Genomic DNA, 15,174 nt, shown 5'->3' with positions numbered 1-15,174 from the left:
CTATTTTTTAACTGCAATATGTCACATATATACATACATACTGTACAATTTTTTTTAGTAAATATATATTTCCATCTCTTTACTCTATTTTGGCAGCACTTTTGAAAAAAAAAAAATTTTTTTTGAGCTATTTAGAAGACTTACAAATTTAGTAATAATTTTATACATTTTGAAGTACATTTTGTTTTCCTGCACCAAGCCAGGTTTTCAGAGGCTCATAGGTGTCAGAATTGTCGAAACCCCCACAAGTGACACCATTTTGAAAACTACACCCGTTAAGGTATTTATTAAGGGGTGTTGTAAGTGTTTTGACCCCAGTTTTTTGCAAAATTTAATGCATAGCAGGTGAAATAAAAAAACAAACACTTTTTATATAAAAGTATCAGTTTGAAGACCGATTTCTTTGTAAAGCAACCATGAGAATGAAGAAACACCCCCCAAAATCGATCACCCTGTTTCTCCTGTTCAAAAATGCCCACATTGTGACCCTAATGCGTTGCCTGGACACACTGCAGGGCCCGAAAGGAAGAGAGCAACCGGAGGCATTCAGGTCTCATATTTTGCTTGAAAATGTTTTAGGCCCCACTATACATTTGGAGAGGTTTTGAACTACCAAAACGATAGAAACTCCCCATAAACGACCCCATTTAGAAAACTAGACCCCTTAAGGTATTTATCTAGGGGTGTAGTGAGTATTTTGACCCCACAGTTTTTTGCTAAATTTAATTCATAGCAGGTGAAATTAAAAAAACAAAACACTTTTTATATAAACGTTTCAGTTTGAAGACCGATTTCTTTGTAAAGCGACCATGGGAATGAAGAAACACACCCCAAAATCTATCACCCTGTTTCTCCTGTTTTCAAAAATGCCCCCTTTGTGACCCTGATGCGTTACCTGGACACACGGCAGGGCCTGAAAGGGAGGGAGCACCTGGAGACTTTAAGGACACACATTTTGATTGAAAATGTTTCAGGTCCCATTACACATTTATAGAGGCGCTGAGCTGCCAAAAAGATAAAAACTCCCCATAAATGACCCCATTTTGAAAACTAGACCCCTTAAGGTATTCATCTAGGTGTGTAATACGTATTTTGACCCCACAGTTTTTGCAGGAATTAATGCAAAGCAGGTGGAAAGAATTTTATTTCACTTTTCTTCACAAATGTCATTTTAAGGTCCGATTTCTTGTACAGAGGACTTGAGCATAAGGAAATGCACCAGAAAATGTATCACCCTGTTTCTCCTGTGTTCAAAAATATCCCCATTGTGGCCCTAATGTGTTTCCTGGACACACGGCAGGACCCAAAAGGAAGGGAGCAGCCGGAGGCTTTCAGGACATACATTTTGCTTGAAAATGGGATGATTCTACTTTTCTAGATTGAGAAATATATGTCCCTAACAGTTTCTACACGCTATGACTGTCGTGCTAAGAAAGCTGCTGTCCTGAAATCATGTCAGTCCATAGACATTATGTATATCAACCCGCTCTGATATATAGTAAGTTAGAGAGGAAGAATGTACACAGCTATGTGGAAAACTAGAGCATGTTCACAGGATGAAAGAAAATTTGTAGGGCTGTAATGACTTTATTATTCAAAGTGACTGGTCATACAACGTCTCTTTAGCTCCATCAATCCCTATATAAGGGACGAATGTGCCAAGTGACGCGGTACACCATAACAAGCCCCTGCCCGGCAAGGTAGGAACCGCCATGTGCTCAAAACAACCAAGCACCTGTAGAATATATAAAGGGGCAGTGTCCCACACCGTATGTATAGATACAGTAAAGGACCACTTCTCCCCGATTAAATGTCGCTATTTCTATAAGTATTGTTGGGTGTAAGAGGTCCACCAAAAACCAGAACAAAACTGTAATAAAGCCCATAGTGTATTGATAAGGAACAGCTCGCTTATTAGAAACCCTCAGAATAAAAAGAAAAAATGATGCCGTATCCCCAGTCAGTAACGGCTATTTATGGCAGGACATAGTCATAACGGAAAAGGAAATAAAAATCTTTCAGGGCACAATTTTATCTTGAATGAATTTCAGGGCCTTATTCCACTTTCTATAACTGGGTTATATCCCAAAATGACTCAATCTAGAAAAGTATATTTCTATAAGAGGTGTACAGAAAAATAAAATCCTAAATAAATCCTGCATTTTAACTTTTATATCTCACAAAAGAAAATTAGTAATGTGCAACGGTATGATAGATTTCAAAACAGGGACTTATGCATAGACCAGGGTTGGAAGGACAAGCGGAACAATAATATCTTGACTCGCTTCGCTGTCTTCGTTTGCTGCAGACCCGACACCGTTTTTTGGGGTATTTTTGGTTAGATGTTGAAGGGATGGGGTGTAAAAAATGTTTTTCAACAAGTCGGCGTACATCCTCTGACTCATGGACTACTCTCTGGTCTGCAGATTGAAATAGGAGGAGATCTTCAATCACTTTCTCCTGAAATTCAAAGAATGTCGCCCTGCCTGCTGATTTTTTGTACAGGACAAATGCATTGTGCATTGCAACCTGGATGAGGTATATTGCCACTTTCTTATACCATGTTCTGGTTTTCATTTTAACCAGATAAGGTTGTAACATCTGGTCGCACAAATCTACCCCACCCATGAATTTGTTATAGCCGATGACACACACAGGCTTTTGTCTATCTGCAGAGGCCCCACGTTCCCTAACAGTTTCTGTTGCACTTTTATGGATAGTGCTGATCATGTAGATGTCCTTGCGGTCACGGAATTTTAAAGCCAGTATCTTCTCAATTTGAAAAGTGCATTACTCCCCCTTTCGTAGTTTTTTTATCCACAAGTTGACGTGGGAAACCTTTGCGATTCCTGCGTATTGGGCCACAGGCTCCGCTGTTGGCACAATGAAGGGTGCTAAACAATGGCACAGTGGTATAAAAACTGTCAGTGTATACATGATACCCCTTGTGTAGTGTCGTGGAAATCAATGGCTCAAAATATATTAGACTGAAATTTAGACAAGTCCTTCAAGGCCAGACCCCATTAGTCAGTATCCTAATTAGGATATTTCACCGATATATATCGAGAGAGGAGAAGAAAACACACAGGCGCTGCTGATATGCTCAAAAATACTCCTCTGAAGGATTTATTACCAGACTCAAACTGTTAAACTGAAATTCAGAAGGGGTGTAGGCTTGAGGTTAACCAATCAGAGACAATGTGACAATATTTGTTCAGTAAAAAGCATGCAATAAAATACATCCCAGATACATCATTATAATTCTTCACACATCAGGTTTGCAGGTGGCCTTATCTCTTTTGGACAGAATGTTCCCGTGGAGATGGGGGAGACCTTCCTTCACGCATACTTGCCACCCTCCCTTCTCACTCCCTACAACTTCGCATGGGAACCAAGGATAAAACATACGAAATCAACATTACTTGTATTAAAGGAACAATGATTTTTCTATTCACTACAATAAAACCAAGATGTGAACTCCAGACAAGATGGCTGCTGCACGAAACTAAATCATTTAAACATTATCATCACTTTCACATAATACATATCTTAGTAGTTCTGCATCCTGCTTGAGAATTCACAATGTAATTTCATACCGAGAATATAAGCAAATAAACCATCCTTCACAGTAGGAAAGGGCCTATTAAATCCCACACAATCTTACCAGTGGTACCAATATTTGGAGGGCACCCTGGTGGATTAAATTCACTGTCTTTACCCTCGTAGATCTTAAAGAGGCTCTGTCACCAGATTTTGCAGCCCCTATCTGCTATTGCAGCAGATAGGCGCTGCAATGTAGATTACAGTAACGTTTTTATTTTTAAAAAACGAGCATTTTTTGCCAAGTTATGACCATTTTTGTAGTTATGCAAATGAGGCTTGCAAAAGTCCAAGTGGGTGTGTTTAAAAGTAAAAGTCTAAGGGGGCGTGTATTATGTGCGTAAATCGGGGCGTTATTAATACTTTTACTAGCTGGGCGCTCTGACGAGAAGTATCATCCACTTCTCTTCAGAACGCCCAGCTTCTGGCAGTGCAGATCTGTGACGTCACTCACAGGTCCTGCATCGTGTCGGACACATCGGCACCAGAGGCTTCAGTTGATTCTGCAGCAGCCTCGGCGTTAGCAGGTAAGTCAATGTAGCTACTTACCTGCAAACGCTGATGCTGCTGCAGAATCAACTGTAGCCTCTGGTGCCGATGTGTCCCCGCTCGTCTGACACTATGCAGGACCTGTGAGTGACGAAACAGCGTGATCTCTCGAGAACACGGCTGTGTCTGCACTGCCAGAAGCTGGGCGTTCTGAAGAGAAGTGGATGATACTTATCAGAACGGCCAGCTAGTAAAAGTATTAAAAACGCCCCGATGTACACACACAATACACGCCCACTTGGACTTTTACTTTTAAACACACACACTTGGACTTTTGCAAGCCTCATTGGCATAACTACAAAAATGGTCATAACTTGGCCAAAAATGCTTGTTTTTAAAAAATAAAAACTGTACTGTAATCTACATTGCAACGCCTATCTGCTGCAATAGCAGATAGGGGCTGCAAAATCTGTTGACAGAGCCTCTTTAAATGCACATGTGTAGCCAGTAGTGCTTTCACATAACTTGTAGATCTTTACCCTGTATTTTGCACTTTTTGAGGGTATGAATTGGCGGAATGAGAGACGCCCTTTGAAATTCATTAGCGATTCATCCACTGCTAAATTTTGTTCAGGGGTATATGCTCCTAAAAAGGAGGAATTAAGAAAATTTAGCAAAGGCCTTAATTTATACAGCCGGTCACGGCTTCTGTCGCTGGAAGGGGGTGCCAGTAGGTTGTCACTAAAGTGGAGAAATCGCATAAGTATTTCGTACCTGCTGCGTGACATAATGCCAGAAAAAATGGGGGTGGCATGTTTAGGGCTTGATGCCCAATATGAACTAATAGAGAGTTTTTTTTATAATTCCCATGTGAAGGGTGAGGCCCAGATTTTTTTTTATTTCCATTGCATTTGTGGGATTCCACAACCTGGCATAAGGTGACGAAGGCTTATTGGCAATGTACTGCCTGGCATACAAATTTGTTTCATGCACAAAATGTTCCAAAACTTGGTCCGTAATAAAAATATTAAAATTTAGTGGTGAAAAATTACTGACATTGGGACTTATGGCAGGAGTAGCAATAAAGTCATTTATGGTGGGAGAAAATAAACTTGTGGGTTCCCACACTAAATCGGTTTGGTGGGGTTGTGCAATTTCTGGGGCTGCACTTTGAACGGACGTTGTGGCAACTGCACAGTCTCCTATATCACTGGTGCTGGGTCTCGTATCCATAGAATCCCTTGAAGCGACACTTTCGCTGTCGCTTTCAAGTAAAAGCTCAACTTCAGATGCAGAATCTGTATCTGAGCATAGCATCTGATAGGCTTCCTCAACTCTGTATCTTTTGGCAGCCATAATGATTATACAGTCTAAACCGCAAATAATAAATGGAACTAGCTGTTTAAATTTTTTTTATCAACTAAGAACACTAAAGGAATTAAACTTTTTATTTGTAATTTTTTTTTTTAAAGTTTTTTTTATTTTCAAACCTAAACCCTACGCCTAACAAACCATAAACCCAAGCCCAGAACAGCACCCTACGCCGTCTAACAGCGTACCCTAAAAACAAAGTTTATAGTACGATTCTTAGTATATACAGTAAATATACTTTTATATATATATATATGTATGTATATACTATAAAATACTGAAAAAAATTTTTTTTTTTTTTAAACTGTGAGGAACAAGTGATTTTGTGTGGGAACACTGACACACTTGTATCTGTTTCTCTCCACAGCTAGAACAGAGTGAGGAGAAACAGATACATGTTTTTACTTTTATTTTACTGTAGTGATCACTATGATTGGATCTCATAGTGATCACAAAAGATTAGGAACCAATACTATTGGCTCCTGATCACTGCTCTAAGAACAGAGCTGGTAGCAACAGCTCGTTCTTAGAGCAATAGCTGTCATTTAGACACTCCCGGCGGCTCTGTACACAGTAACAGCATGTGACCGCTGTGATTGGCTGTCACAGCGGTCACATGCTGTTACGATGAAATCGGCAGGTCCGGATGGCTGCACTAAGAGCCGGACCGGTTACTTACAGCCGGTTTTTAGTGCAGACTCCACCAGCGTGCCGCTAAACCCCCTCTACTACAGCGACGCCAAAAGGCGTCGTCGTAGACTGAGTACATGCACCGCCTGACGTCAAAAGACGGTGGGCGGTCGTTAAGGGGTTAATAAGTCTGAATGACTTTGTCATATCCAATGTCCTTGTCCCATAAGCCTCCAACTACATGCTTTCTGTAGAAAGGCTAATCCTAATCCCCATAAATGTTTCTGGCCTTGACTGGGATTACTGTTCCCTGCCTTAGGCCTTTTGGCCAGCTAGAATAATGTTCCTGGCTTTGGCTCTTCCTTTCAGGTATTTACATCCTATTTTCCGTTCCATAATGCCCCATGGCTGTTTTTAGCATACCGTGTAATCTCATTAGCATTTCTAGGTTAATTGCATACATAATAGCTTTAGAATTCTAAACCATTACTGTAATAAACCATAAAAAAAGGGGGGGGAAATTTCCTTCAGCTCACCTTGTCACAGGTATGGTAGCCAGCGCACGGATCCTCGTGTCGGCACACGCAAGGGAAATGGCAGAAAAACAAAGTTGGAACCAGCGCTGAAAGTGATGAATCTGTTAAAAACGGGAAACTTCTTCCAAGTTTTAATGTTGCTTTTTTAAAAAACTATGGACAAAGAAATAATGGTGACGGGCGGGTAATGTCCAGAGTACAGAGAGTGATGAGAAGATAGGCGGTAGCCTACGCGTTTCAGACCCCTGCTGGGTCCTTAGTCATGGCTTATAGTTGCCATGACTAAGGACCCAGCAGGGGTCTGAAACGCGTAGGCTACCGCCTATCTTCCCATCACTCTCTGTACTCTGGACATTACCCGCCCGTCACCATTATTTCTTTGTCCATTGTTTTTTAAAAAAAAAGCAACATTAAATCTTGCAAGAAGTTTCCCGTTTTTAAAAGATTCATCACTCAGCGCTGGTTCCAACTTTGTTTTTCTGTAATAAACCATAGTAATAAGGTGTTCACCATACAAACTACATGGTGAAAATGTCAACCCATCCCTAGTTGCGGCAGGATAGGTAGTAGCTACTTAAGCATGATTTGCGCTACTTCTGTCAAAAGGATGAATGAAAACAGAAAAGCACCACGTGCTTTTCTGTTTACAAACATCCAAATGGAGTGTCATAATGATGGTGGCTGCGGGAAAACCGCGCAGCGGCGCATCATATGATGCTGCCACACGGAGCTGTCAAGTGCCTTTTGCACAGTCAAAACGCCGCTTTTTTTGCGTGCGCATAAGGCACACGCTTGTGTGAATCTAGCCTTAGTGGTTTTCTTTCTTGTAGGCATGAGAAGTTGTTTCTATCTACTGTGGACCTCCGAAGTAACCAACAACCACCCAACTTTGCCATCCATGTGCTAGTCATTCAACAAGACAGGGCAGGAAGCCAAGATAAGATGGTATGTGTATAACTTTTTCATTATTTTCCCACTTTACATTGTACCCAACACTAGAGGCAGAAAATGGCAATCCTTCGCTGGTCTCAATAATTCCCTTCCCTCTGTTAAAACTAAAAAAATATTGATTCATAATCCCCCCGTTATGAATCAAATCTTTAGTGTTAGTGGGGGAAGATGTTGTTGGCATTGGTGATTTTGTTTGTTAATTTTTGGGTTTTATTAATAGTAGGACGACTTATGTTCTACTCAAAGTAGTTTACTTTTCACCTTTTCTGGTGAAGACCCACCCGATCATCCCAGATTTCCTTAATTTTTACATGGAGTAGTGCTGTATATGATTACGGCCTCCACCTAGTGCTAAAGTACATTGGCTTGTGATATTTCGTGAGACATCAAATGTACTCTGTAGATCCCATAGTACCAGGTTTTAAATGGCTATCCAAAGCTGGTTCCCTGAACTGCCCCTTTCGTTTTCACTTAACCCCTTCAGGACTGAGCCTGTTTTGGCCTTCAGGACGAAGCCGATTTTTCAAATCTGACATGTGTCACTTTATGTGGTAATAACTCCGGAATGCTTTTACCTATCCAAGCGATTCTGAGATTTTCTCGTGACATATTGTACTTTGTTAGTGAAAAAATGTGGTTGAATTCAATATTTATTTGTATAAAACACCAAGATTTGGAGAAAATGTGCAAAAATAAGCATTTTTCTAAATTTAAATGCATCTGCTTGTAAAACAGATAGTAATACCACACAAAATAGTTATTAGTTAACATTTCCCATATGTCTACTTTAGTTTGGCATCGTTTTTTGAACATTCTTTTATTTTTCTAGGACGTTACAAGACTTAGAACTTTAGCAGCGATTTCTCATATTTTCAAGAAAATGTCAAAAGGTGATTTTTACAAGGACCAGTTAAGTTCTGAAGTGGCTTTGAGGGCCTTATATATTAGAAAGTCCCCATAAATCACCTCATTTTGAAAACTGCACCCCTCAAAGTATTCAAAACAGCATTCAGAAAGTGTATTAACCCTTTAGGCGTTTCACAGGTATTAAAGCAAAGTAGAGGTGAAAGTAACAAATTTAATTATTTTTTTTTTTACAAAATTCATTTGTAATATAATTTTTTTCTATGCCACAGAAGGTTTTACCCGAGAAATGTAACTTATTATTTATTGCCCAGATTCTGCAGTTTTTAGAAATACCCCACATGTGGCCCTAGTGCGGTCATGGACTGAAACACAGGCCTCAGAAGCAAAGGAGCACCTAGTGGATTTTGGGGCCTCCTTTTTTTTAGCATATATTTTAGGTACCATGTCAGGGTTGAAGAGGTCTTGTGGGGCCAAAACAATAAAGACCCCCCAAAGTGACCTCATTTTGGAAACTACACCCCTCAGGGAATTTATCTAGGGGTATAGTTAGCATTTTGAACTCACAGTTTTTTTGCTAAATTTATTTGAATTTGGTTTGTGAAGATAAAAATCTACTTTTTTTTTTCTGAAAAAGAGTAGAAATTGTACATTTTTTCAAGGAATAAAAGAGAAAAAACACCCCAACATATGTAAAGCAATTTCTCCTGATTTATAGCAATACCCCATATGTGGTAATAAACTGCTGTTTGGACCCACAGCAGGACTCAGAAGGGAAGGAGCACCATTTGGATTTTGAAGTTCTGATTTTTCTGGAATAGTTTTCAGTGCCATGTCGCGTTGGAAATGCACTGGAGGGAACAAAATAGTGGAAACCCGCGGAAAGTGACCCCATTTTGGAAACTACACTCATCAAGGAATTTTTCTAGGGGTAAAGTTAGCATTTTGACCCCACGGTTGTTTTGCTGAATTCATTGGAATTATTCTGTAAAGGTAAAAATCGAAAAAGCACCCCAACATTTGTAAAACAATTTCTCCCGATTACGGAAATATGCCATATGTGGTAATAAACTGCTGTTTGGACCCACAGCAAGGCTTAGAAGGGAAGGAGCGCTATTTGGCTTTTGGAGCTCAAATTTAGCTGAAATGGTTATTGGGTGCCATGTCGCATTTGCAGAGCTCCTGAAAGGCCCAAACAGTGGAAACCCCCCAAAAGTGGAAATTACACCACTTAAAGAATCTATCTAGGGATATAGTAAGCATTTAGACCCCACAAGTCTTTTGCAGGATTTATTAGAATTAGGCCGTGAAAATGAATATCAACATTTCTTCCACTAAAATGTTGCATTTTTTTGAATTTCACAAAGGATAAAGGGGGTAAAAGCACCCCAACATTTGTAAAGCAATTTCTCCCGAGTACGGCAATATCACACATGTGGTCATAAATGTTTTTTCATTAGAAAGTAATTAACCCTTTCTGGACTGATCCATTTTTTTTCTTTTCCTTTTTAGTTTTTTCCTCCCCGCGTTCCAAGAGCCACAACTTTTTTTTATTTTGCAGTCAATAGAGCGGTATGAGGGCTTATTTATTGAGGGACGAGCGTTCGTTTTTATTGGTACAAACAACTTTTTGAGCACTTTTTATTACATTTTTCGGTAGAGCGAAGGTGACAAAAAACAGCGATTTTGCAGTTTTAAATTCTTTATTTTTCACGTGAGACGCTCCATACATCACCCCCCACACTAAGACATGCTATGTTGTGGTGCGCGAAGGGGTTAATGCGCAGCGCATGGTGCAGTGTGAAAATTACAGTTTTCCACTCATATGCCATTTTAGTGCACTACATGTTATGCCCAGTTTGTGCCACTGATAAATACCTCATAAAATATTAAGTGGGTTCTCCCGGGTATGGTGATGCCATATCTGTGGACGTTAATTGGTGTTTAGGCACGCTGCAGGGCTCAGAAGGGAGGGACGCCATTTGGCTTTTGGGGCGCAGATGTAGCTGAAATTCCGCCATTCTATACGTTTTTAAATTGACGCCGTTCACTATGCGACGTAAATAACATGTTACCCTTATTCTATGGGTCGGAACGATTACGGCGATACCACATGGAGAGGTTTTTTTGTTTTACGACTTTGGCACAATAAAACCGCTTTTGAACTAAAATTATTTGTTTTTGCCTCGTTGCTTTCCAAGAGCTGTAATTTTTTTATTTTTCCATCAATGTAGTGATTTTTTGGGCTTGTTTTCTGCGGGACAAGACGTAGTTTTGAATGGTACTCTTTTGGGGTGCATGGGACTTATTGATTCATTTTTATCATGACTTTTTTGGGGGGCAATGAAAAAAATTGCAATTTCGCCATCGTTTTTTGCGTTTTTTTTTTTTACAGCGTTCACTTTGCGGTTTAAATTACATATTAACTTTATTAATGGAGTCATTACAGTCGCGGTGATACCACATATGTGTACTTTTTTTTTTATTTTTATACTTTTACTAAATAAAACCACTTTTTATGGAAAAAAATGGTTTTATTTATTTTTTTACTGTACTTATTATTAATAATCTTTATTTCACTTTGATGACTTATTTTATTAGTCCCACTAGGGGACTTTACTGTGCGATATTCCGATCGCTGCTATAATGCTCTGATATACTTCATATACCAGAGCATTATTGCCTGTCAGTGTAAATCTGACAGGCAATCTGTTAGGACGTGCCTCCGGCGCATCCTAACAGGCATATGTCCAGGGCAGACCTGGGGGCTTTTATCAAGACCCCGGCTGCCATGACACCCCATCGGAGACCCGCGATTGCATTCGCGGGCTGCCGATGGGTGACAGAGGGAGCTCACTCCCTCTGTAAACAAAGTTAAATGCCGCGGTCGCTATTGACGGTGGAATTTAACGGGTTAAACGGCCGCGATCGAAGTAAACTTCGATCGCGGGCGTTGGAGCAGGAGCTCAGCTGTCATCAGACAGCAGAGCCCCGGCTCCTGCCTGCACGGGAGACCTGTGCAGGACTTAGACTAGGCTGACGTGAAAAGGCGTCAGCCTAGCCTAAAGCCCATTAGTGACCGACGTAAAAAGGCGTATTAGTGGTCACTAAGGGGTTAAGTTTATAATGTGGGGGCATATGTTATCTGTGCGGGGTACATCAGGGCATAATAAGAGGGTATAATAATGCAGTGAATAAATAATAATTCATAGATATGTGACTGGTGTCGCACTGATAAATGGTGCCCGATCTTATCTGCTTTTGGAACACTCTGCACATTTTGCATCGCCGTATTCTGGGAGCCAGAACTTTTTTATTTTTTCACCACCGGAGCTGTGTGAGGGTTTTTTTTTCGTTGCGGGACAATCTGTAGCTTTTCATTGGTACCAGAAATTTTTTTGATCACGCTTTGTTCCATTTTTTTGGCAAGCAAGGTGACCAAAAACCATCAATTCTGACAATGTTTTTTAGTCGTTTTTTTATGGCCTTCACCCTGGGCTATTGATGACCATTTTACTTTATTCTGCGGGTCGATACGATTACAGCGATACCACATGTATAGAATTTTTTTATGTTTTTCAGCGTTTGTGCAATAAAATCACTTATTTATAAAATAAATAAATTTTTGTGTCACCATATTCTGAGAGCCATAACGTTTTTATTTTTCAGTCAAAAAAGCGCTGTAAGGGCTTGTTTTTTGCGGGACGGGATGTAGTTTGTATTGGTACCATTTTGGCGTACATGCGACTTTTTGATCAATTTTTATTGTATATTTTGGGAGGGTTGGTAACCAAAAAATTGTGATTCGGGTACTGTTTTTCGTTTATTTTTTTTTGCGGTGTTTACCGTGCCGGAAAAATATTATAGTTTTATAGTTGGGGTCGTTACGAATGCGGTGATACAAAATATGTGTCCTTTTTTTAACGTGTTAATTTTTTTCCTATAATAAAAGACTTATTATAGGAAAAAAAGCATTCTATGTTTGTCACTTCTAACTTTTATTTTTACACTTTTTAAAAACATTTTTATCTTTTTTTAACTTTTTTTACTTGTCCCACTAGGGGACACTTAGAATTGCAGCTCTGATCGCTGCTGGAACACATTACACTACACACGTAGTGTAATGTGTTCTGTCATTGTGACGTGACTCACACTGACAGGAAGCACCGGAGGACCGGCCGGAGGCTGATCCTCCGAGGCTTCCGTACATGGCAACCCTGAGGTCATTGTCTGGCCTCTGGTTGCCATGATAATTTTCGCCAGCCCCCGCATTTACATGTGGGGGGCTGCCGATCCGCTGTAAACCTCTTAGATGTGGTGATCGCAATCGACCACCGCATCGAAGGGGTTAATTGCCGATTTCAGCGGCAACAGGCCGCTGATAGGCAACGGGGAGAGCAGGGCTGACACCCTGCACAGTTAACCGCCGCTGCGGTGTAGCGCTGCGCGGCGGTTAACTGTTAAAGCGCGGACATAACTGCACGCCCAGGTGCGATGTTACTGCTCACCTGGACGTGCATTTACGCCAAGGTGCGTGAAGGGGTTAAAGGTATTATGGTTCATAAGCCCCCCATTATGTATCAAGCCTTTCTGTGCTAATGGAGGGATGGTGAAGGGCGTTGGTGGTAGACGGTTATTTAACTGGTAATTTCCATTTAAAAGGTGGAGTTCATCTTCAGACTCAGTTTGAGATGGGCAGTGTAAAGGTAGTTTGTAATCCATTATAGTGCCTTAATGTATGGCCATCAGGTGTAACGTTTCCTTTTTCAGGTTCTCCATTAGGAATTTAAAGAAAAAATAAAGATTACAATGGCAGTCCAAAGCTGGTTCCCAAAACTGCCCTTTTCATGATCACTTAAAGGTATTATGGTTCGTAAGCCCCCCATTATGTATCAAGCCTTTCTGTGTTAATGGAGGGATGGTGAAGGGCGTTGGTGGTAGACTGCTATTTAACTGGTAATTTCCCTTTAAAAGGTGGAGTTGTTCTTCAAACTGTTTAAAATGAGCAGCGGTAGATTGTAATACATTATGCAGCATTAATTAACACTATCAAGAATCCAGTTCAATCCTTCAGTGTAGGGGTTGGAAGGGAACTTCAGGTTGCAGGAAGGGGATAAAGATGTCATTTTACCAATATTAGTAGAGATGTATAAAATGTTTTGGTAGCTGACCTTTTACGATGAACAAATCTTTATACAAAGGTACAAGGAACGTCCGTTGTAAATCCGTAAATGAATTTAGCAAAACTTTCCTAGTTTTAATGCACTTCAATATACTGTCATTTGAGATAAATATAATCTGAGAAATGAGGTTTCTCTTCTAGGGTCTCGCTGACTGGGGAATACTCTGCATCTCTACATCTGCTATGCTGTGTAGTAATCATCCACTTGCAGTATCAAGAACATGTGCAACTTGGAGACCGGGCTGCATCGGATTCTTAACCCGTTCAGGACTGAGCCTGTTTTGGCCTTCAGGACGAAGCAGATTTTTCAAATCTGACGTGTCGGTTTATGTGGTAAAAACTCCGGAATGCTTTTGCCTATCCAAGTGATTCTGAGATTGTTTTCTCGTGACATATTGTACTTTATGTTAGGAAAAAAATTTGGTAGATGAATTCAATATTTATTTGTAAAAAACACCAAGATTTAGAGAAAATTAACAAAAATTTGCATTTTTCTAAATTTTTATGTATACTTGTAAAACAGATAGTAATACCACACAAAATACTTACTAGTTTATATTGCCCATAGGTCTACTTTGTTTGCATCGTTTTTTGAGCATTCTTTTATTTTTCTAGGACGTTACAAGGCTTAGAACTTTAGCAGCAATCTCTCATATTTTCAAGAAAATTTCAAGCCTTTTTTTTCAGGGACCAGTTAAGTTCTGAAGTGGCTTTGAGGGCCTTATATATTAGAAAGTCCCTATAAATCACCCCATTTTGAAAACTGCACCCCTCAAAGTATTGTTGTGTGCATGAGGCCTTAGTCTGTAAAGGTAAAAATCTACTTTTTTTTTTCTGTAAGAACGTAGACATTTTTAATTTTTACAAGGAATAAAGGAGAAAAAGCATCCCAACATTTGTAAAGCAATTTCTCCCGAGTACGGCATATCCCACGTGTGGTCATAAATGTTTTTTCATTAGAAAGTAATTAACCCTTTCCGAACTGATCCATGTTTTGCTTTTTCTTTTTCGTTTTTCCTCCCTGCTTTCAGAGAGCCACAACTTTTTTTAGTTTTCCGTCAATAGAGTGGTGTGAGGGCTTATTTTTTGCGGGACGATCTGTAGTTTTTATTGGTAAAATTTTTTGCTACATAAGACTTTTTGAGCACTTTTTATTACGTTTTTTGGTAGAGCCAAGGTGACCAAAAAACTGCGATTTTGCCGTTTAAAATGCTTTATTTTTCACGGCGTTCACCGTGCGAGTTAAATAATGGTATATTGTAATAGCTTGGACTTTTACGGACGCAGCGATACCAATTTTGTGTATTTTTTTTACATTAGAGAAAAAATGTGAAAAGGGTTTATTTTTGGACTTTAAATATTAATTTAATTTTTTCCATTAATAACTACTTTTTTTTTTTTTTTTTTTTTTTTAAACTCGGTTTATTGTAAAAGTACAAACAAAAATCATCAGCAAATGGAAACAAAATAATGACATTAACATTAACGTTCCTGCATACCATGAATACACATTAGAAACAAGAGTTTGCAATTTACATTTATACATGAAGG

At 39.6% G+C, this 15,174-nt stretch overlaps 1 long non-coding RNA gene across 2 annotated transcripts in view; it reads left to right on the top strand.

The window, feature by feature from the left end:
- LOC142751013 (uncharacterized) overlaps positions 1 to 14,606 on the top strand; it is a 34,151-nt gene extending 19,545 nt beyond the window's left edge. For both annotated transcript variants that reach the window (XR_012882680.1, XR_012882679.1), the window contains exons 3-4: positions 7,457 to 7,571; positions 13,765 to 14,606. This is a non-coding gene — a long non-coding RNA (uncharacterized LOC142751013). The remainder of the gene's footprint in view (positions 1 to 7,456; positions 7,572 to 13,764) is intronic.
- The last annotated feature ends 568 nt before the right edge of the window (positions 14,607 to 15,174 follow it).

Source organism: Rhinoderma darwinii, chromosome 3 (genome assembly GCF_050947455.1).
Source record: "Rhinoderma darwinii isolate aRhiDar2 chromosome 3, aRhiDar2.hap1, whole genome shotgun sequence".
In the NCBI taxonomy this organism is placed as follows: domain Eukaryota; kingdom Metazoa; phylum Chordata; class Amphibia; order Anura; family Rhinodermatidae; genus Rhinoderma; species Rhinoderma darwinii.
The sequence above is the reverse complement of the archived record's forward strand: the minus strand, read 5'-3'. Positions and strand labels throughout refer to the sequence as shown.